The sequence below is a fragment of the Plectrocnemia conspersa genome, unplaced genomic scaffold, assembly GCF_051122295.1.
Source record: "Plectrocnemia conspersa isolate PC_06_02 unplaced genomic scaffold, ASM5112229v1 ptg000010l, whole genome shotgun sequence".
Taxonomy (NCBI): Eukaryota; Metazoa; Arthropoda; class Insecta; order Trichoptera; family Polycentropodidae; genus Plectrocnemia; species Plectrocnemia conspersa.
In genome coordinates, this window is record NW_028277174.1 from 19,482,601 (window position 1) to 19,508,975 (window position 26,375).

The window sequence follows — 26,375 nt, forward strand, 5'->3', positions numbered from 1 at the left end:
AGATATATTATTAAGAATATAACGTTTTAGATTTGATAATGAATTTTAAATATATATTGTTTTCAATAGTTAATAAAAATAATGCATTTATTTATAATACCTTTATCTACGATACATTATTATAAAATACAAACTCGAAAATACAGATTATGTATGTATATTTTAACCTATAATATATATTCGTAATCTTTACTATTCACACAGACTTTATCGTGTCGACCATTGACAAAACACAAAAGGATATTGAGCAAAGGCAACGTTTATCGCAACAAAAGAAAAAATCTATGCTTTCGATATTTTCCTCAATAATAACCCAAAAATTTCTTAATATAACTTTGTATTTATGCAGGGTATATAGTTTATGTAATAACGTAATATATTGCCTCGTAGACTGAGCGATGGAAATATCCATAAACTACTACTTCCATTGTATTTTGTTTGCTTTTATCGCATCCGCTGGGGTTCGCTTGTCGTTTATGGATTGATACATACACTACACATAATCGCGAGTATAGAGCAAAATACTATGTCAAAATTGAATTTGAATTTTCCTAAAACGTGTGAAGATTCAAAGAACGCCTTCGACAACTTACATTATACGCTGCAATATTTCAAAGTCAACCCTTAACGTCGTCACTGTGCGAAAGAGCTTTTAACGCTTGTTGTTGTGTTTTTTATTTCAACGAATATGTAGTGTATTATACGAGGGTATTAAAGTACAAAGATAAGTAATATAAACAATGTACAGTAGGTAGTCTATGAAAAAAATAATAGTCGTGTTGTTCAGAACTCTCTAAGATTCGCTCTCAATAAGCAATTACTTTTTATTAATTTTATTTGTTGAGAAAAAGTATGATAAATAAAAAGAAAAACAATTTAATTTGGAGTATAGTAATGTTAATGCTGGTTCCAGACATTTTAATGATATTATTATGAAAACAGAATAAAAGAGTTCATCCTTATAAGGCAAAAATAGGGGTAATTTACGTGACATGTTTTTCATATACAAAGCCTAATGAAGACGTATTCGACCTAATTTTTTTTTGTTAATCAGTTGAAGCATAGGGTTGGGAATAAAGCAGTATACTTTATATACTAGTGCTTCTCAAAAAGGTGATGATTTTTTTATGGAAAAGATCATATATTTTACATTTCATTGTTATTTGAAAGATAATATATTACTCTTAGTTACAAACTTTTGACGTAAAAGTTAATGAGTCACACTTCTGATAAAAATATAAATTTTAGCAACAATAATAACTTGAGCGTATTTTATGACAGTGGTCATAAAATGTGAAAAAAGTTTATTTTTGCAAAGGCAAAATCCGCTTTTTGCTTATAGAAAAATATATAAACATAAAATATTTTAAGACTAAATATAATATATCATCAAAGTCGTTAGCTATATTATTTTTATTTCATTCGGTGATTTATTTGAAAGTATAAAATTCCTTTCCTAGTTTTTTTTACTTGACAAATCCCATTAGAAAATCCTTTTCCTTCCTTTATATTATATACAGTAATGAATAATGATTTTATCTCAGAGCATTAATTATTTTTCTATTAGGAACTCATTTTTTTTGATATATTGATATTTTTAAGATTATATGTATGTAATTAATTAATAAGCCGAGTTTTGCGATCTGGTTATAACCATAATTTATTTAAAACAAAGCATGTTAAAAAAAGCATATTTATTTATTTTCAATATTCTATTAGGCATATATTTTTTTTTTTGCTGGAAAGATGAAATTATTATTATTTATAGTGAGTATAGTTTTTTGATTAAAAGTAATGCGAAACTACATTTTGTCATTCGGTAAAAAAACTACATACATATGTTGTGAAAAAACTAATAGCAAATTAAGAATCAGTGCATAAATGACAAAAAAATATATCTCAGATGACTCAAGCTTTGTAACATAAATAATGTAACAAATTATTATATTCTAGTGAACAGTTCAATATTTAAAAAAAAAAAATTTATAAAAGGCTGAGCAATATTTAAAGCGAAATTTTGACTAAAAGTTTTTTTTTATTATTTATTTTGAGTAGACTTGCCTCACTTTCAAAATCAACAAACAATTAATATCATTGAAAAATATTAATTACAAGTAAGAAATTTACACTGTTATTTATAGATATGATTGTGAATTATTAAAAAACAGAAATGTTATGATAATTTCTAATAAAAATTAGTTCTAACAAAATGGACTTGCCTCACTTTCAAAATCAACGGCTCATTTATTACACAATAATTAATAACATTTGATGAATGATTTTATATTTATACCCACATACACAAAGATTTAAATAATATAATAAAGTTCAAGAGCTTCAAAAATTACATTTTAAAATAATCAAAATAATATACGTTAGAAATCGAGATAGCACACAGAATTGCACAATAGCCACCCAGACTTTCGAAAACCATCAAATGTCACTAAAAATCAGCAAACTCTTTTTGTCATAAGCTTTAAAATTATTTAAAAATGTATTTATGTTTATGTCAAAGAAGCTCAGTGTGTATTACCTTATAATGTTTGCGTTGAAATAATAACCAGTCTCATAATAATGATGAGAAAACCACTGATTGTAACTTTCGGCGAGCGTAACTCACTCATAGCCGTCAGCGTTATTTGTAGATCAACTTCTAAATTTGTCACACGTCACTTTCAAAGTTTCACACGCCACTTGAGGCTTTCGTCAAATTTTCGATGAACCTCAAATTTGCACTACATATAATGGTTGACGCCTGGAGAGGCACGCGCTCACAATTAAATTTGTAACCCTTGACAAATTGCTCGGTGTTGTGTGTGCCCTCGCACAAGTCTCTTTCGAAACTGATTACCTAGGAAGTAATTACTGTGGCTAATTAGAAGGCCTTTGCGAAAGAGCTCTCGTCGACACTCGAAGCGGTGCGATTTATTAATTAGCTTTCGCGCTCGATTCTACCGATAGAAGGATGTTCTTAGATAGTTTTTTCTTCTTACACTTTTATTTGAAACATCTTTGCCTGCAAAACTTTAGACGAGAAATCTGGTGTCTATGCTACGTGACTAGCGTTAATTAAATTTCTTAGTTAAAAGAAGTGTTCCTGTTACTGATAAAAAAAAATAGAGTAAATCGTATACCATTTGTAAAGATAATTTTAATATATTGCATATATCTTAATAAGTGCATACTCTAAAAAAATAGCAGTTATATTTAACTAATATTCTAAAATTGAACTTGTCGTTTTTAATTTTTACCGATTGAATAAAAAACATCGCAGACTTATTGTTCAGTCAATAAATTATGTAAAACTACGATTTTCGAGAAGGTCATAGAGAAAGGACTGTATCAAACCAAAATGAGTAAACGAAGTGGGCGAGTGGAACGCATGTAACGGACGCCTTTATCTCTCACTCACTATCGTCAATTAACACGCGTGCGAGCGAAAGGGAATGTATCTTACCGTACGAGCCTGGTGGTTATGATATATTTATTATATTTCAGAGGATAAAAAAATATTCTTAATTAGTTCGTCGCATAACTGAATACACAAAAAAAATACAATGAGATTCAAACGAGATTAGCTAAACGACATATATTTAATCAAGGGAAATAGCTATCGGGCTTTTCCTCCCACAAGTCATTTACTCCTCATTTTTGCCACAGAGCCTCCGGAATGTTTACATGGGATAGATATACAAAGAATATCTTTGATTGCATTGTGCATCTTGTCCGGTTCATAGAAATGAACAAATAATTGACTTTACTCATTGTTTTAATAATACTCCTGATATTCCATTGTACCTATTTTATTATACTTGTTTGAAGAATATGTGGGTGGCTGACAGGGAGGTACTATCACCCTTTTCCATTTAAGAGGCGCTGATACTCGGGGTAATTTGAATTTATTCAGGCGGAAGATAGTGCAGTAGTTTCCCATTCAATTCAGCATCGCGATTTGGATGTCGGATGTTCAAATTAGTCTGAACCGTCGTATGTTATTCAGACTAGTGCTGAAGTAATTCACGCGATCTTCAGCACAAGCTTATAATGAAAGTATTGCTGCCTATTCTCATGGATATCCCTTCATCTAAAAAGGTGGCGTTTCCACACTAATGAATCCTTTCCACTTGAAATTTAATCACTAGTAGTAAAAATAGATCTGTGGCTCTATCTGGATTAGCTTTAATTTACCGTCGAATGAGTTTTGTAATAAAAACATAACAACATTATATAAATTATTTAGAACTGTTATGTTCTGGAGACAGGAATATACTAAACGCATCCCAGAATAAATATAATTTGACTCCATTAACGAAGCGATAAAACAGATTTTTCGTAGGATAACTACTATTAAACATAAAAAGTGAGAAAACCCAATTTATCTTATGGAAGCTGCATAATTATAACATCATATGCTTTCTTTAAAGACATAATCTTCACAAACATATTTCCGATGGCACCAACAAAATCCGAACGAAGCAACCTAATAACAATAATTTTAATCTATCTGATTTATAGCAGGTACTTTGAATTAATCTTCAAAAATATTTTCTCACGGAAGTGTCCCATTTTTACATAGAATCTCCCTTTTATCTTAGACTTTTAAAACCAAGTCAATGTACCCCCATACGTCAGAAAGATTAAAAATAGCATTAAAACTATTGCTGAAATACGTAAACGAATTTAAGCAATAGTTTTACTAAATGTCAGAGAGAAGCTAATGATACATGCATTTTTTTATCCAAGTTCAATGGGGTTTCTATTCAGAATCAAAAGCATTAAAATCGTGCCGTCGCCGTCACAATGCAAACGCTCAGCTATCTATCGTATATATTTATTAATACAATATTACAATTTACAATAAGTGAGAATCGGCAAACCGAATTTTGCTCAATAGGAGATCGCAAAAAATAATTATCCCTTCTCAGAAGTCAAAAATCCACGTCAAAAACAATAAAATCGTGCCGTCACCGTCACAATGAAAACGCTCGGTTATCTAGCGGTCATATTAAGACTTTAAATACAATATTTCGATTTACAACAAGTGAGAATCGAGAAGCCAAATTTAGCCCAATAGGAGAGCAAAAAAACAATTATCCCTTCTCAGAAGTCAAAAATCCACGTCAAAAGCAATAAAATCGTGTCAGTGGTCGTTTTTTTAATATTTAGATTTTATTAAAATTTATAGTATTTCATTAAATGGCATACATTTTCAAGCCAGATTCTAGGGGGGAGCAAATTCACTTCACCCCCCCCCCTATCTAAATATCTGAAAAACCAAACTTTGACTCCTATATAGTTCCGTACCAAAAAAATATATGTTTAAAAATGGTTTTAGAGTCAAATATTAGCGGCAAAACTTCGAAAGACATTTAAGATCCATATGGCGTAGTACAAATGATCTAGACTGGTAAGCAATATGGCTTTGGTTCGAGACACAACAGCGGCTTTGAATTTTTTTTGTAAAAATTCGCTAATATTAAAAACCGGCCCTAGCTGCAAAGTGACATATATTGATTATAAATTAAAAAACACATAATTTCTAATTATAAATTAAATTTCCCAGACTGAAAAGACTGGTGGCTTATATCTACCTGTAGGTGTTTATTATGTCTAATTGACGCTATAACGCATTAGGCTTACGCCTGTCAGGATACAACAGAAGATTTAAAAAAAAACGTTATGGTTGATAAATTTACGTAAAAATGCCGACAGGTGGTGACGAAGTGTAAATAATATAAATGGTCTTGAACTAGACACACCAAGGAGATTAAAATGAAATTTCATAACAACTTTATCTGAACTATCTTCAACTAAATGGTAAAATAAATACGTTGAATATGTTTTTTTAGTTTAGTTGAAATAAAGAAATGCACAAATCTGTGCACACGGTAATGTAATAAAACACAAATATGCGATGAACTTTTTTAGTTCAATATAAATGTGCAGTGTTACATTGCACTTGGAAAATATTAAGATAATACTAAAATGATCAATATTCATAAGTATAAAATTGTATTTTAATAAGAAAAAAATCGTTGATATATTAAATAGGGGTTTTTCTAAATTTAATAATACTATAGTTTGATGTACACGTACTTACAAATTAATTTCAAATTGAAAATATTCTTACGCAAAGTTTTAAAATTTTGCTTCAATATTATTTAAAGAAGAATATTTTTTCTGAAAAATCATATAAAAGTGGCAAATATATAATTACGTTAAACTATTGATCTGATCAAATCGATCTTGAAGAAAATTTGTGTCGTAAATTTAAGCATTTTAACATCCGCTGCTTCAACGCAATGCACCGTTTCGCACCGCAGCGCGGGTGATGTTTTATTTTACAAAGAAAATATCATTATACGCCGTATCCTCAGGGGCTATTATACCCATTGGGCTAATAAGGCTGTAAACCAAAGACGCCACGCGCCGGAAGACGTCGGAAAATTGCTTAAAAGCCACGATTTTTTATGTTCGTTCATTTTTTATATAATTTCTTTGATAATTCTACAGGAAAATATTAAAATCTACACAAAAACCTTGTGGCAAACTGAAAACAAAGGAATGGAAAAATCAAGTAAATTTATTAAAGACTGCTTTAATTTTCACATTAAAATTATCATTTTAATATAGATAGCTTTAAATGTTATATAAAAAAATATTTAATAATTATTGTAGAAACACCCTAGAACCAAATATCAATTAACATTTGATGGAAAGTATATATTTATTATTAATTTAAATTTATTTTAAAAATATGTTATATGTATTTGATGTAAACTTTTGTTTAAGAAACAATCATTATCGTTTGCAGTTGTTATTCAGAAGAAAGATTATTTTACATTTTAAAAAGGATATTAATCAATCTCCGTTATTCAATGTCAGTACATACTGTATTTAACTATTGAGATAAATATTATTATGACTTATTAATTCTCATTTCTAAAGTAAAGTTTTTGTGCAGCGAGTACAATTGTACAATTTAGGTTGCCAAATTTGATTAATTTAAAATACTTTACGTCATATTTTTTCTACCTGGCGTAACAGTGTTTATGATGTGATTGTGTCCATAGTCGTTAGCCGTCGTGATTAGCGCTGAAGAGCGTTTGCTATAATAACGCCCACGACCGGCACTTAGTCAGGTGAATAAAAAAGCTCCACAAAGAGCAAATCGATATTTCGCACATCCACCATTATCAGGTGTCCATACATGTAATACATACGTATCAAAGTACCAGATAAACGATCAAAGTAACAGATAACGAATGTTTAAATCGGATTTCTGACAGATAAAAAAATAAGCATATTTTTCATGAAGTTACTTTTTAAACAAAGTATATGAGGACATATGTAAATAAAAAAAATCTACTTAATTATATAATATATGTAATATATTATATATTGGTCTGATTTTAGAGGCTTAGCCTAATTATTCTTTTCTCATTACAAGCATAAATGCGATATAAAAGATAAGCTCTCGAATTTCCTCGAATGAGTTGTCGACATTTAATCAACACTTAATTTTTGGTGTAACGCTTAAAGTATTATATATCAGTTTTTTATTAATTGCGTTACTAACATATTAAGTATTTGGGTAAAATATTATTATATATTAATAAAAGCTTGAATGCTTTTTTTCACTAAGCGCTTTAATTTTAAAAATATGAATATATTTACAAGTGGTAGCTTTTTAAAACGCTTATAAATTTATTTATGTAGTCTCAAAAGTCTCCAAATTTACGTAAATAAAATTCAAGTAAATTATTTAAAATATAATTTGAAAGGTTAAAGCGCCTGTGCTTTTGAAACATGAAAGAAATACAATTTTGATTAGCTTTTAACTGTCTTATTAATGTTATAAAACACGCATACGCAAATATTATTATATATGTAAACGTAAAATATTTTAAGGTTTGTTTTTGACATTTATAACAGAAAGGCAAACAACTACTTTGAAAATGCTAAAACCCCCTAAACTCCAATTTCTGCAAAAAATGCACTTACATATAATTATTAACCGATGTTACAGTTATCTCTAAATTAAATCTTAATAAATAGCATATCATTATTGATTATGGCAACTCTTACACAAATAAAATATATTTATGTTTTCGACAATTTTGCAATTTGGGTGCAAATGTAATAAACTTAAGCGTATAATCGACAGAATTGATCATATGTTCCCTGCCTAGAATTTGCTTTAATTCCTAATACATTTTACCTTGATTCAAATCGACGGTTTATTAATTTATAAAACAACAAATTAATCCTATTCAATTATCTATTATTACTATAATAACAATAAATTAAAATGTACATGGAACACTAATTTCGTATGCCCGTTAACCATGTTAATCTTTTCTTTACTGTGATGTACACCAAGTATACATGCCATCTTGTATGTCAAATAAAATTTTCATAATTCAAGTATTCCTCTGCGATACACTTATTAAATAAGATAATTACAATATATTAGTAATTGTCAGAAGACACAAAAATACATATTAGATCAATCTATTACTACATTTAGATGTGTGTGCTATTAATCGGACTTCGTGTGCAAAGGTCATAAACACAAAAAACTTAATAAATATTTAGAACGTTCAATTTTTATATTTGAATTTTCGGCATTTATTCAGAAATTTAGCATTACAGTATGACAATTTAATTTATTTATTAAAATTAAATTAAGACCATCGTGACCAAACAGGTTACCCCAATGCGTCACGATGGTCGAAAATAATACCTTGTATTATTTCTATAATAATAATAATAATGTTTTAACAAAAAAAAAGGTATAATCAGTTCTATATATATTATATATGACATTTATTACAATACCAACAATATCAAATCCAAAAAGTGCCTTTGAGTACCGAATTATAAGTTTAGTGAGTCTGCAAAGGTAGAGAAAGTATAAGAGCAGCTTTTCTTAATTTGTATGTATTATATACGTGTTTTTGTTATAACGTTGTTAAAATTATTATAGATGTTTACTTATGTTTCATCAACTTTGTGAAGGCGTTTGATAAAGTCTATGAATATTAGAGATTAATTTACATTTAATAATTTAGTTCAAAGAAATAAAAGATAAACATCTCCGAATTATTTATACTGGCAACTAGGCAACGCGAGGTACAGTAACCGAAAAATCATTAAAATATATTGAAATACACAAATGGGTAAGACAAGGTTGTATTTTATCCCCTATGATTTTTGAAATTTATTCAGAAAATATTTTTAATCGAGTATTATTCTTAGGTATTCAAGTAACTGCTAGGCTATTTTACTCGAGTTTTTAAGTATCATTTTGATCGATTCTCCCTAGCTACATTTAGTAGGAGTTTGACTAAACTCTAAGCTATTCCAAATCAGAAGTAAAGTAGTGGTTGGTGGCCAAGTTCTGGGTGGAAAATTCCTGACGAATGCGATAGCAAAATACGGCAGTGTTCTGGTTTATATACCCTTGAAGAATGGTGGAAGTACAACGGTTTTTCCTGTCCTCGATCTTTTGACCAATGCTGATGATTCGGGGTGGAACCAGACTCTTTGTTTTTTATAATACAGATCGGTAGTTTCAAGATAATTTACATTTAGTAAAAATGTTATTCTCTAGAATGTCTAGTTCAAGGATGCAGTGCTTAGTATTTATTTTCTCTATAGTAAAATTTGTATTTCTGCGAATACTCATATTCATTTTTGTTTGTAGCACTAACAAAAATTCTAATGCTAAATAAATTCAAGCGAGCTGGATTTACAGACGCATACTCTGTCTTAGTTCAGTAAACAGAGTGAAAACTGTGAAAATGTTGTGGATGAATAAATATCAAGAAATATCAAAAAAAAAATTAAAAAAGGTTTCACAAAAACCACCAAATTTTACACAAGGAATAACATCTTGGTTGAATTTATGGAAGTGGAAATATCACTACTATCTTATTTATGACATTTGTAAATAAGATAAATGTAGCTACTATTTAAAAAACAAATACACGCAGTGATAACTGAGAACATGGCTTAATTATAACAAATAAAACATTTAAAAAAATAATTTTAGAAGCAAATAAAATTTAATAACACTTTGAGTAACGAAAATATCATAACTGCATTATCATGTAACTTTAAGAAACATTTAAAAATCAGTTTTAAAATTATTTTCCGGCTATTTGAATCTGAGACATATTTGAATCCCGCGAATGTGAGACAAAACTTATTATATGTGTTCGTAGAAGACGTTTTTATAATTTTAAAATAAGGTAAAAGAGGTGATAAGATAATATTCGTGTGTCCTGTGTACTTACACGTACCGGAAAATTCCTCGCAGCAACCGACTAATGACAAGGCAGAAATATAAAAGCACCTGATTTTATCAGGCGTTAAACAGTGTCATTGTGCATTGACTTTTGAAAATAAATGGACTGAAATTTTTTCAATTATTCTTCTAGTGCGATGGAAAAGATTTCCATCGCACTAGAAGAAAAATTGCTATCTACTTTTAATATTTAAAAAAAAAATATTTTACACAAAATAAAAGTAATTTTTGGATATGATATGGTATATTGATATTGTTATACATGTTTTTAAATGTATTAAATCAGCAATATTTTTGTATATATGTATTCATAAGGCAATTTATTTTTATCATATTAATTCCTAATCATAATTTGTTGAATAATTTATTATTATTTTATAGAATGTGTATAATCTATCTAATGTATATATGAATTTAGGTTAAAAATTCAATATATTACTAAAAAAATATTTAGAACAATGATCAACACATTTTTTTATTAAAAAATATTTATTACATTAGAACATTAAACAAGTTTTGATCTTAAAATGAATGGATACTTTTAAACTTGTTATATACACATGTAATATATTTTATAATCTTGCAATCAGATCGCAATTAGAAACTAAACAATTATTGCCGAATATATTTGCGAATGAATTGATGAACCCGCATGAATTAATGAACAAAATAGAGGCTTTATCCTACCACGACAACGCACAACTACAAGTTTCATCAAAAAATAATATTCCTAATATTTAAAATATAATATTCTTTGGATTCTCATTTTTTTACTTATTAAAGTATTTTATAAGCAATGATTTTAAACCTAATAAATATCTCAAGTTGCACTAACGTATGTGCAACATATAGCATATTTTATAATTTAATCATGATTTTACAGGTTTCTCCAACGCGTCAATGTTAAGAAAAAATAATAAACAGTAATGGTGCACACCTAAAGTAGATGAGCGCCATCCCACATAAATTTTTTCAGCTCCTCGTAACTATCGCTGTAAACATTATTGTATTTAGCATGGCTCGTGCAAGAGCAGCGTTCTCAGTCGCAACGGGTAAGAATAAGGGACGCGATCGCGACTCTTTAAAGCACTCTTAAATTCGTCACCGCATCTTAACAACTTAAAAAAAGTGCTTCATTAAGTAGACGCTATGCCGAGAATGCAATGAATTGTATTCCAATGCTTCTGTCAATATAGCACGTTTTGTTGGTCTACTAGTGCTTGTCGACAGTAATTGTAAATATAGTTGTGAATTATTATATCAAACAACTTAGCATCTAAGTGTTAATAACAATAAAAATAGTAAGACAATGTGTAAACTAAAATAAACTGTACCAATATAAACATAACCTAATCAATTACATGCAATTTCATTATTAAACACTACAGATTTATTAGGCAACTGATAGAAAACAAAATTAGATTAATTTTGTATTCAACAAAGATAGATATACTTGAGGCATTTTAATCAATATAAAGACTTACACCGAAAATTCCTTCCAGACCAACATGGATAAATTCGCAACACTTTGACTTTGTGTTACCAAATTTCCCCAAATAGTCAAATTGAATAATTCCCGGAAACAGTTACCCACCCGTTGGGCATTTCAATTTAGACAAACCACAAAGGTTAGTGGTAAGGCAATTTATTTATTTATTTAAAATCAAACCGATATCACTTAATAGGTTATCGCGTCATATTGGTCGAGTACAATCTATACGATTCGGTTCAAAATGAATATTCCTAATATATTACTTAAAAAAATACACTTCATTTAACAGTATTCGTTCTTATCAATTTCATACATATTGTATATATTATCATCTTTAATAAATGTAGTGTATTATATGAATGTAATATTATTTTAATAAAATTATCTCATTGTAACTAATCTCAGTGATTAGAATTTACCATTTGCAAGTCACAATTCATTAAGTAAATAATGAACTCTAATTGTTTTAATTTGTTAAATATACCTTCATTAAGGTTAAAGCTAAACATAGCGCTAAAATAAATCTAAATTTATTTTCCTGCTACTTTGTGTTTCACCTATAATTAATAGACTGAGACGTATTGCTTGTATTTGCTATCTTATTGTGACATTGACCTCTATTGAGAGGAAGAAGAAAATAAAACTTCTATCACGATATAAAGACTTATCAAACGGCGGAGTATCACGAAGTCTGTTAAACTTTAACGTATATGTATTTTTTATTTAATTATTTTACTATTAAATTATTAAAATAAATAAACACTATTATTAGCATCTTATTTAGAGCAGCGTTTCCCATTTCAATTTAGTTACCGCACCTATTTTTATTTTTATATACCATATATAAATTCTGACTTGCACTGACGTAAATGATTGGGTAGTCCTATCCCTCCTCACCCCTATTTGATATGTATAACTAGTACACTTTCCTTTTCTGTGATGTGTAACTAGTACACTTTCAAATAATTAAAATAATAGTGCTTCAAATAATTAAAATATATATAAATATAATAAATACTGTGGGGGGGAGGGGAATTTAAAGTTTCCTCCTTGGTATTACACATTGAATAAGATAATAATAATCAGCACTCATAAATTCATCAATTCTGAAATGCATTTTTGCAAGCGGGCGCACACATGCTTTGCATCTCATTCCCGCTCTTTAAGCAGCAAGAGATGTTGCGGGTGACGTTTGTGTGCAGGGGTACTAAAGTGATTTATCATTTCTCTGTTATAATTAAATAATAATTATTGATGTTTTAGTTTCGTTTATATTTTCAAAATATCTTCTAATTTAAAAAAAAAATAATAGCTAAAAAATATGATGAAGGAAGATAAATATTATATGTTTTATAATATTATTGCAGACTGATATAAGCATATTGGTCAAAGTATATTCAAACTGAATTTTGGTTAATAGGAGGGCGCAAAAAAATATTATCACTTTTCGGAAGTCAAAAATTCACGTCAAAAGCAATAATTTTTGAGAAATTTAAATAGATAATATTTATATTCTCTTGTATATATATCTGAGAATTTTTTTAGACCATTTGTAATAAAAGAAAGTCAATTAAATTACTTTCATTAGGTCAAGTCCAGAATAAAATTCAACTCTCAGGGGGGAAATAAGCGGAAGAAAAAGTATAGACAAACGTTGCATCTCACATATTGCTCCATAATTTTTTGCCATTTAGATATAACACTATGTCTCAAAAATATGATAGCTATTATATATATATCGATATTACTACGGAATTCTGATATATAATATTGGTTAAAGTATTTTCAAACCGAATTTTGGTCAATAGGAGGGCACAAAAACAATTATCACTTCTCAGAAGTCAAAAATTCATGCCAAAAGCAATAAAACCATGTCAGCACCGTCGCAGTGGGAATGCTAAAATTTGAGGTTAACACGTTAACAAATTAAAAAGTTAGAACGGTTTAAAAGGTTTAGGTTCTAACTTTCGCGACTAAGCCCCGCCCCATTTGTAAGAATAATGGTATGCAATGGGTTAATGTAACTCGCAGATTTATTTGGCACAGTGAGTGAAAGGTTAAGCAGCATTTTTGGGATATGCAAAAAAATTTGATGATTTTTAAGCTGCACAGCATGATATTTTTCGTATTTCATATATATTTAAAAACTATACATGTCTTAAATTTGTTTTTACCATCGCCTGTAAATAAACGTGTGACGAAATTCTATTTGTTTATAAATATATTTTTACACAATTACAATTTTATTTGCTATACTAATTTAATAAAAGGCTAAGAGCGCCACTGTTCAGAGGCAATACTGGTGTAGTACTTTTAATTAACTACAATATAAAATTCCCTAAAAATATTCCAAATTAAATTATCAAATTAGTCATGAGGTATAATTTTTCCCCTGAATAATTAAAAACATGTTTTCACGGTCAAATTTGTCAAACGTGATTGTTTACACACATGTAATGCATATTTAAAAGCGAGTGAGCGACGACGCGGGTTTATTAAATTTCTAACAGGGTCATCGTGTCAATAAAGGTTTTAATCACATTTTAAAGGGTGAGTGCTTTTGTGGAACAAAGGTGGCGGTGGAAGGAGGGGAGACACACCTTTGTTTTAATAGCGCTCGCTAATGAGTCGCGAAATCGCACATCACTATGCCTACAATGTCACATCACTCGGCGACAATTTCCGATTTCGAATACCCCGAAGACAATGCGATCGATTACACATGTGTCGTAATTGAGTATTGAAACTGCGGCATAAATTGTCATTACGCGCGTGTGTAATTGCGAAATGGTTCGTTGAGATCGATTTTGAGTCTGGCGGTTGTAAAAACAGGGCTGCCAACTATTAAAACGCACATTAAATGGCTAATTGTATTGTTTTGCTTGATTTGTTTGCTTTCGTACTATTTGTTATTAGATAAAAATAGACATTTTATGCGATTGATTTAATGCTCAAATAAACCCTACGTTTTAGAACCTGTGTATTTTTCGTTTTTACTACAGTTCTAAATTTGTCGGTAGCCAAAGGCATGCCTTTCGTCTTTATTATTTCAAGCTCATAAATTATAATTCGCGAGTGAGTATCAAACCGCAACTCTTCTTGAATGCTCTTTATTCATTCAAGATTTCCGGTTTTTCTGGAAGGATATTAAAAATTTATACATCTCGTTTGGCGATGTCTTTCTCGAAAAGCAAATGGATCTAGATAAATTATTTACTTATGCATAAAAAAGGTATATTTTTAAACATCTCGGTGTAATTTTCATATATATAGGTTGCTTTAAATCTATTGTATTATATCAGTAAATTCACCTTAATTATAGTTCCTTTTCAAACACAAGCCAATGAATATGAATCTGCAGCAATACACGAACAATTTAAATAAAATCAAAGTTCCATATATTAATTATACTCTGTAATAATAGTTTATAATTAATAAAAAATAATTTCAATAATTTACCCACTTTGTATTCAGTCTGCTGTCTCAGTTATTTCTTAGTACTTATAAAGCATTGGGTTTACTTCTGTCACGTTGCGGCGAAAGATTATCAAAAATAGATAAATATAATTATATAAGTGATAAACTTAAAACAAATTTATGATAATCATGCGCGAGCAAGACATTGACAAAAAAATATCTGAACCGAAATTCTCACGCAAAAAAATAAAATAAAATCTCATTATCAATAAATCACAGAATAAAGCAATAAAGTGTCAAATTTTCCACCTGTAGGAGAGTCGAAATCATAAGAATAATAATAAGTAAATATAAGGGGTTGAATATTCTATTAATTTACTACTATTTACTTCAATGCCACCGAAAACTTTCTATATGTCTATCTGAAACTTCTACATTGTCGTAAAATTGCTTGACGTATACAAAATGTATCCATTTAGAGAATATATTGTTTTAATTACATTAAGTTTAGAAGTAAAGTTTTTTTTGTTATAATAAATTACTACATGTGCGTAGTTATATACAACATTTCACTCGGATAACATTATCTGCGTATTTTTTTCCACACAGATTGGATAATCTGATTATAGTTAGCACTCTACTACCTGTTTCCATGCAAGATTTAGATAATTTATATACAATTTTAAAACTTTATACGTAATAAGTTATGCAATACGGCCTCTTGTTTTTTGAGAGTTAAATTAATATTTAAAACCTTTATAGCTCATGGTGAAATAACGTCATTAAATTTTAAACATAATAAGCTGTGAAAATTTCATGACGCCAGAGTTCACCGTACAAGAGTTTTTGCTTCTTCAGCAAAAAAAAAATCTACTATAACAATATACTATGTATGCTTTAAAAAACGTACAATAGACTAGAGATCGGCCGAGCACCCAGAATTGCACAATAGCCACACATTCGAAAATGATCACAAAAACTCTTTTAACTTTTTTTATACATATGCTTCGAAACTAATCTAAATGTATTGATAAAAAATAGTTTGAATTATTTTTTGTAATTATCGTACGGTGACTTTAAAATCTGCTTTTACTAAAGGGAATGATTTTAAAAATAAAATAAGCTAAGAATCAATGCAAGTATCTCTTATTTTTGCCTCGTCCTGCTATTTGTCCTAGCTGTTACATTACCATTACAGGAGATGTGACACTTTACACCAGTAATCACTCGAATATAATAAAAATAAACTTGCCGATATTAACTGGTAAAACCAATCTTGGCTTAAAATTATAAATATTAATTAGGTGATACATTTGTTTTGTCATAAATATTGTACGACTCAATGGATTTTTTTCAATCGTTTTTTTCAATTTTTTTCAAATTCTAGATTTAGATTTAGAAGGACCCACTAGTGGTAACTACACTAAAGCGTACGGTTGCTCGCTAGTGTGAACAAGATCATCCAATTACAAGCACCATAGATCTCAGCATTTTTTGCGTTTGCACATTGTTAAAACTAAAATACGTTTTTAATCACCGTAATTAAATAAACATTTTTAATTATAGTGTTTTTTACTATAGTAATATTTCGGTATATATCAATCTTTCTAGCTCGTTTAACATTCCATTTCAAGCCCCATTTCGTTTCTAAATTTGTTTTTTTTTCGGCATAATCTATTATTCCAAATGCCAATGCCAACCCTAGTCGCATTTTTTTCAATCCGTTCCACGTGGATTGTCGTTTTATTATGCTTGTTCGCTCGATTTTTTTCTATCTCGCCGACCCTAGATGTTAAATGCGCGACATGCTTCTCTGTCTGTTTTCACTTGGCTAAATAACGAAAATAATGCGGTTTCGTTTTAATTTTATCGACATTGACGAGTTTGTATTGCTTTGTATTTTTATACCACTTGTACAACAACAGATTCACTGTCGTTGTTTTTGGTAGAGATTTACGCTCAACGACAAGAGATTTAACGAGAAACGTGATATGTACACGTATATACATTTTCCGAGCCATCCGTGCGTGTTCTATCGAATATTTTAGCCTTTAACCACTCAAGTGCCGCACGATTGGATATTTTCGATACGATACCCTCAAGTAAATCATTCATATTTATACGAATGCTTACTCGTATATTTATTACGGGGATTGCTTATGACTAAGCACATCTCTCGGGACTACCGATGTATCATTATAACCCGTCGATATATTTTTTGATATGAAGTACCCAATGAAAACATTTTTTGCAACTTTTTTCCATAAAGGTGAGTTCATATGCAAAGTTTCTCGTTGATTTCAAACCTGTCGGATTTTTTCCTATTTTTTTGATTTCACTATTGATTTTTTTCAGTAAACTCATCGTTTTTAATAATACAAAACAATACATAGTATCATACATATCACATGGATTTAAAGCTTATTTTTAATTAATATTGTTGCCACAAAGATAAGAGCAATAAATTCAAATGGCAAATCACACGCTAAGTTTAGCGGTTTCACAAGTTATTCCAAAAAGGTCTAAAATTTACTTTGAATAAATACTTGGAAATATTTATAATTACTTATTACCAGGGCTTTTTTGTCATGTAACGTGGAGGAAAGGCGTTCCAGCATTATTTTTATTTTACTTATTTTTAAGTACAAAAGCTTAACCCTTAATTTGAAAATGAAAAAAAAATTCTGTTACTTCTCAATAGCCGGTCCCACTAAGAAAAACCAAAACAATTACAGAAACGACGACAGTAAATATGGAAATATTTGTATGCTAAGAAGCTATCAAAAATATGGATGCAAAATATGGAAACATAATAAACTACAATTTAATTTACGTTTTTTTTTTACAATATTACGATTTTCAATGAGTGAGAATCAAATGAAGAACGTCTAAACCAAATCGGCGCCGACACGATTTTATTGCTTTTGACGTGAATTTTTGACTTCTAAGAAGTGATAATTATTTTTGCGCTCTCCTATTGACCAAAATTCGGTTTAAATACACTTTGATTAATACTCCTATATTAATAAATTTTGAAATAAATAAATCTTATATTAATTTTGCTTAATTTTTTATACGCTTCGTGGCATAGGAAAAGCTGTTTTAAATTTATTATAAATGATATTTGAATATATTTTTTCAGTAAAACGCTAAACAATAAATAAGTTTCGGTACATTTTGTTAAAAAAAGCCCTGATTTCAAGATGAACAATGCACTTGACAAATATTAAAGCTAATTACAATTTTTTGGCCAAAAATTGTAACGGGACAACGGAACCAAAACTAACAAATTACCTATAAATGTAGCATAAAACTAATCACAACCATTAAATAATATATTCAATAGTTAGACTGGACTTGCCGCATATATTTGATTAAAGGGTAATAAAAATAATTTGTGTAAGTATTTGCAACTTGCAAAACAAGTTTATTCGTTACACAAGCTTATACAAGCGCAAATATCGATTGTCATGGTCACTTACTAATGGATCCAAACAAAAACATATGTGTACAAATACAAAATCGAGAAATACTAGTACCGACAAAGTAGGTGAAATATGCCAAAACAAATTACAACTATCTAATAACAGTGTTGCCAAATCACCAGCTGTTTAAAAAATAATAGGTGGCCTGAGGACTTCCCTTATCTTCTAAATAGTATTTAAGCGCGAGCATAACGTACACTCACAACACTTCTTTTCAGAATTCACTACGATCCGGAACTTACAAAAGTCAGAACTTCACTTTTCTACTACTTCACTAGAATTAATTCAAATTCGCGCCAACCGTGACCAATAAAACCGAAGAAGGAATATGTATTAATATAATAAGAAAGATAAGCAATATTCGATATAAGATCATGAGCCGAGTGTCTTGGTATTTATTTTTATATAAAATACAGTTATTTATATATAAATTATTATTATCGGGGCACAATTTAAAGTCTGAAAAATCCAGTCGTCTCTAAAAATTGGGTGTATCTCTGGATTATGGACGACGTAGTTGGACCATAGTTGACGTGAAGAGAAAAACCGTCTTTTCCATCTATTACAGTAGACGTAGATTTACTTAATGGGAGTTTAGATGAAATCTCCGGTGTGCCAAGTCGGGAATATCAGAATAACGTAGCAGTATACACATTATGTAAGCGCTTTAAACACGAAGGGATGTTTTTTCTTGCCTACTTTTACCATAACTAGAGGTTCATGACCACTTGAAGTCAAAACATGCTGGTGATTTGGCAACCTTGCACTTGTCATTTCGCATTCCAATGTGCTGCTATTAAAAATGTTCTAAACGGCTACTGTAATGCATTTACTTAAATATTTTTATTAAGTACGGTATGCATAAAGGCCTAACAACAAAACGCCGTGTCGTAAAGCGCCTTTTCATGACAAGTAATAACTAACAAATTTATTTAACTTTCTTGTATATTTTTTATAAAAAAAATTGGCTTAGTTTGTAACAGTAACATGTTTCTTATACACGGGGGGAGTACTTAAAATAAGAATTGTTGAATTTATCCAAAAATAAATTTAAAATTATATGCATATAGCAGTAAACAAACTGAATAATGACGTTAATAAATCTAATTTCGTTTATGTATTTACTTGACGCTGATGCGAAAAATATGTTTTTTTAATCTAAAATTTTCTGCCCACGTTGTGTTACTTAACTGGTTAAAGCAAACAATTTCGCTTCGGTGTATTGGTCTTTTATTTCAATCGAGCGAGCAAATTTTCAACGCTAATTTTTTCGTAAAATAATTGAGGTCAGTAAAATAAGTTCAAAGGAGAATTTAATTAGCGCAATAATTACCGAAAAGCTACTGATCTCACGACTAAGGTTTGAAAACATTCAGAGAATATATTTGTAGAGAATAAAATAAAATAGGTACCTATATTGTAAATTTTAGTACGTCGTTTACGAATCGCTGCTTCAGATCCAATTTCCACAAAATTGTATTGTATTAGAAAAATGCGTATTTATAATAATTAATATTAAATAGAGTAATAATTTCTGTGATATTATTTAATTAAATATTACAAGTACAATTATTGATTTTAATAAATATAAATATATTTTAAATCACTTGCAGATGTCTACCATATTTCATACCCAGATTAAATATTTTAAAATCGCTTTTTCCTAATAAAAAAATTATAAACAAGATGTATATAATAATATTTTTATGAAAAATGTATATAATATTATTTTTTGAGATTTTTGCCACAAAGATATGTATCAGATTATATTTTACATTGTTTTTCACCTAAGCGGGATTTTGAAAAGTCCTTCAACAAGGTTTGTCATGGCTAATTATTAAATTTAAAAAAAAATCGTTCGCACTAGCCGACTCGCTTATGACACGTCTATACGCTGGCATTATACATTGGCATGTTTAATGGCAGCTACGAGAAGCTGGTCCGGTTAGTATCATTTAAATTTAATATTTCATGATTTTTTTGTGTATTGTAATAATGCAATATTGTTTTTTGACCATAGTGACGCGTCGGGGTAACCTTCTAGGTCACGATGGTCTTAATTAAAATAAATATTTTTTAAGTCAATTTAATACAATTTTATAATTATTTTAATCACCTGATTTATATTTAATTAAATCAAAGCTATAATTGATAAAAAATATCATATATTTTATTTATCAGATATTTTATTTTATACTGCAATGTATAAATATATTATGTAGTATATATAATACAATTTGTATCTCAAAGATGGGTATTGTTTTTGAATTCTAAGAATGGAAAATTTGATCCGTTTTTCTCGAGAGACAAAATTGATATTGGCAATTAACACGGGATACTGACTTTGTTATTATTTACAAACCTTTTTTACAAAACTTTTAATAAAAAATAAACCTGCAATTTAACGATGAAATATAATAATATACTTATAATATTTATAAATGTAATATTACTTATTTATTACAAAACAATTTACTAATAATTATAAATAAAACATTATTGCGTCACCCAATTAGATGTTTGTAAATTGAAACGCACATTTAAATTTGTGTTTTACTCTCATACCCAACTGACGGATAATATACATTATGTACATTTCAATGAAGAAAGTTCGGAAAAATCGTAGGAGAAATATTTTTATGTAAACAGAGAATAAGAACAGATTTAATGATTGTTGCCATGCAAACTTTTGGTTGTGCTATATTATGGATATACTACTGCGCGATAATTTGTCTGGCACAAAAGCATGACATTACAGAAAGACTCCATCCACTAACTAAAAGAGCTTTAATTTCAAAAGGGCAAAAATTAACTTTCGTCCATAAAAATCTTATTATTAGCTTTATATAATAAGTTAATATTTTTTCTATCCTCATTCGAGAAAACGCAAATAAATTTGTTTAATTAAAAAAATATATTTACACAAGAGAAATTAGTAAAGTATAAAAATAGGACAGACCATTGTTGAATTATTAACTATACAGAAATTATTTCTTACGAAATTAAAGCGATATTGTAAGTACATTATATATGTACATACGTGTGTTTATTGACATGATTCTCAATGAGCTCTAATTGTTCAATTTGTCGATCGATAAACAACACCATATATACATACATGTTATATAAATAATTGCGTATTATGCATATGAAGTGTTATAAAATAAATTAAATTTGTTTTAACTGATGAAAAAACTCGACACGCTATTCGTTAAATTGAGGGAATATCCGCTTGAGCGGAAATTGCATATTTTATATGCGCTTTTAATTATAAATGCGTGTTTGCAACATCATGCTTCATTGGTGATATGTATGATGTTTAAAGGCGTTCCAATAATACGTTTGTTTATTTATTTTTAATAAATAAAGTATTGAGTTTTGTTATTTGTACATAAATATCAGGTTATCCCGAAATCAATATCTTTTTTTTAATGAAACACTTTTGAATGTTTATTTTTATTACATTGCTCTGAAATATAATTTATTTTTAAAGATATAACCTTCTCTCACCTCTCGGTCAATTTTAATTCCATTAGCATAAAATGTTGGAAGTCTGCATTTTGATTTTTTCCGTTAAGGAATTGTTGCAGCGATTGAAATAAATAGTATTCAGAAGGAGGACGTTCTAGAGAATAAGGTGGATGAGATAAATCTTGCCAACCATATTCCTTGATTTATCGAGAGTCAATTTCGCCACATCGTGCTCTAGAACTATTCGACTTCTGTTTACAGAAGATTTAAGAATTTCGTTATGCACGATCTCTTGTCAATCTAGCATACACACAAAATATATTTTTTTACAGTAAGCCCTCGCTTCGAGGTAGGTTTTGCTCTTTGGATATCCACTGTCTTCTACGACGATTGTTTTCGTACATCATCCAATTTTCATCTCTGGTTATTAAATGATGAAGGAAATATGACTCAGACCGCAAACACGCCGACAATTCATGTGGAACCCATACATTTTGTCTTCAAGCCTTTCCAATATTCTTAATGCATCTATGCTTTGTTAAATCCGACCGATTTAGTTTCTTTGCCAGCTGATAGATATTTTAAGTAGAATTTGTTTCCATTTTGCAGCCAAGACATCATCATTAATATCGTAATATCCCGTTTGTATTTTTTGAACTATCTTTGATATTAATGTATATTAAATTAATCACCTACCATTTTATAAGTATTTTTAATGGTTGTAATTGTTGATTTGCTTATGATAAATCCATATAACGTGAATGTCGGATAAATTGTTCACACAGTAAAAATCCAATAGCCTAATTTATTTTTTAAATATCGGAATGTAAAATACAGATGTGCACCAACACAAATATAAAAAATATATACTTAGGTATCAACGGCCAAAAAACGACTATTAAAAAATAAATTTTAAAAAGTATCTTCGTTTCAGGATTCTCTAATAGTTTTTGTCGCTTATGTTAATTTTCTTTAAACGTACAGTAAAAACCTAGGGCACCTAAATTTACAAATCAAACCAATTCGATGTACGAATTACAAAATGTATTTAACTCAAATTTTACTGAATTAACTGCTACTGTTTTTTTTCAAGTAACAAATTGAAAACTAAACTTTGCCTAATATTAGTAATGAATTTCGAAATTGCAAGGAGTATTGACTAAAATATTAATCTTAAATAAGCGCTACTGCTGCAGGCTGCACATCAGCACGATATAAGCTGGTAACTGAGATCTGAATTAGTAATTGTTATATAAATATATTTCTAATCGATCATCACAGATTTTCCTAATCTCACAGAGAATAATAATCTCGAGATAGCTGTAATACTAGTCGGTTATATCACTTCTTACTTAGTACTTGTTGATTGTATTCACCCCGTTGTAATGCATTGGGCTTTCGCCTGTCGCGTTGCAACGGAAGATTTACAATAAATAAATATTGGTAATATTCTTAAAACAAATCGACCCTACGTTCACCTGATAACACTATTTTATTTCTTTATTTTTTATTAAATCTTCCGTTGCAATTTAATAGGCATAAGCCCAATGCGTTTCAAAGAGGCAAATCTGTAACAATTGAGTAAGTCAATCAGATATAATGAATACCTGCAAGTAAGTATTAACCATCAGACTGAAAGTCTGGGAATCGGTGACATCTATATTATTAATTATAAATTATTAAGTGTTATACAATTTATAATCAATAGATGTCACGCAGCTGGGGCCGGTTTTTTTTTATGATAACTCATTTTTTATAAATAAAAATTCGAGTGCCGCTGCCGGAGCTCGAACCCGCAACCTCAGGGACGTTACGGACTACGCTATTCCGACCTTTTTTTAAATCTACTGTTGTAACCTGACAGGCGTAAACCCAATGCGTTAGAACGGGTAAATACCAATTGAGTAAGTCAATCAGACATAATGAATATATACAAGTATTAACCACCCGACTGAATCTATATTATTAATTATTATGTACTATACAATTTATAATTAATTTATGTCACTGCAGCTGAGGCCATTTTTTAATAAAAGCGCATTTTTTATAAATGCGGGGCTCGAACCCGAAACCTCAGAGTTACTAGTCTGCGACTACGATATTCCGTCCTCAAAATAAATTCGCAAATTTAAAAAAAGACTGACCCATGACATTTGACAGTCAATTCTTATGTAAAATCGCGCGCTAAATCTAAAAATAAAGTTAAAAACTAGGAAAGTATAACGGTTTTAAGATATTGCTAAATTTCCGTATTTTTCTTTCTGAAAAAAATGTTTTTACTTAATTGTAAATATCTCCAGTTCTAGTTAGCCATTTACAACTATTTTATATATCCAATTAAAGGAAATTTCTTTCAACCGTCTATACACAATTTTCAATCAGATTATTGGTTTAGACACTATTATAATATGCCCCATTTTTAGTATAATTTAATAAAAATATTTGATTGTGAATTATACGAGAAAAAATGTTTAGTCTCGGTTTGGCGATGAAATTGATAAGCACGGTGAACGTTTTTGACCAGTAAATGAAGGGCATAAAAGTAAATAAAGGCCTAAATAAAAATAAATGAAGGCCTAAACCAGTAAATGAAGGGCATAAAACGTCGCCATCAAAGATTTTGGGATGAAGCGATAATGGGTGACTTTTGTTGGTTTCTCACTCAAGAAAATGACAATATACACAAAAGACTAAGTAATATTTAATACCATTTGAAGTTTATATAGATAAAAATATACGCAATAAAGTCAAGATAATCTTGAAAATGGGTAAAAATTGAATATCTGTATTTTTACGCAAATGCTTATAACTTATATGTATAAACCGATTTTATTAAACACCAATTCAATAATCTTGAATTTTATATAAAATACTTTGCAATCAGCTAACTAGAATCGCAGATATTTGCATTTCAGTAAAAACACTTTTTTACAGAACATAAAAAAATACGGAAGTTCAGCAATATCTCGAAAACTGTTTAACTTTCATTTTCGGATTCAGCGCACGATTTTACATAAGAAATGACTGTAATATGCCATAGGTTAAAATCACTGTTAACTAGTAGGTATATTTATTGCAAAAAAAACTGAGCCGAGATTCTCACGAAAATATAATAAATAAATAAAATAAAAATCTTTATAGTTTTATTTTTTTCTTTAAGGCTTAGGGTTGGTTTATATACAAATAAACATCTTAATCATAAGCATATTAACGATTTTCTGATAAGTTGAGTTAGTTTTAATTCCACTCTAATTTTAAAATACAAGAAAAGGCTCATTTTGATGATTTACTATGCAATATAGAATTTTCACTTTAGGGAGAAACTTTGAGATTAAAATAAAAACAAATATTGAATAAATTTTTATAAAACTCTATTCAATTATTTTTAATTGAATATAAATAAAATAATCTAATTTTAATTTATAACGCTTATTATTCGCGTGATGTGAAACTATTTTTTTATTGATCATAACATACAATAAATATATGCTATAATATGTATAATCCATTTTTCGAATACTATAAATAAAAAGATTTATTATCCATTTCACATTTAATATTTTTAATATCATATAGATTTCTTTTGTTATTGTAATTAATAACGAAAAATATATTTAAGATCCACCTACATATCCCAATATCTATGAACTCGAATGTATAACATGTAACAATGATCACATGTACGTATACAAAGACCTTGAAACGATACGGTAGTATTTGATATTTTACGTGTTTTAGTTGTACTTGACTTTTCAAAACAACCGAATAAAAAAGGCAATGTAATATATAGCATTTAATGACTATGATATTTTTTTATATTATATTATAAAAAAATCTATTCCAAAAGTTGATGATGACATCATCGTGTTTTGGTTCTCAATTAGCCGGTTGTTAGTTTTAGCATATTTACAATATATCTATCATTAATTTATTTATTAAATAAATATATGTATATTTTTTTACTAACAAAATTGCTTATATTGGTTTTATATATTAATTAGTGTAATACAATTGTGTACTAACTTGGTGTACGATGTGGGTGTGTGCGAAAATGTCGAGCGCTTTCCATGAAAAACTCGAACGCAACCTTTCAGCACAGTAAACAGTTCGTAACTGAGACTTTTCCAACGGCGCGCTATCCGCAAAGGATAAAATTGCGCTGATAAGTACGCACGGCAGAAATGTCATCATCCTGAAC

The 26,375-nt window shown here is 29.1% G+C and overlaps 1 protein-coding gene across 2 annotated transcripts in view; it reads right to left on the reverse strand.

Annotated features, from left to right (window-relative positions):
- The window catches only part of Ac78C (adenylyl cyclase 78C), an 83,320-nt gene extending 57,028 nt beyond the window's left edge, over nt 1-26,292 (reverse strand). For both annotated transcript variants that reach the window (XM_088195468.1, XM_088195467.1), the window contains exon 1: nt 26,201-26,292. The gene's annotated coding sequence lies outside the window, so the exon portion shown is untranslated. The remainder of the gene's footprint in view (nt 1-26,200) is intronic.
- Nucleotides 26,293-26,375: the final 83 nt, after the last annotated feature.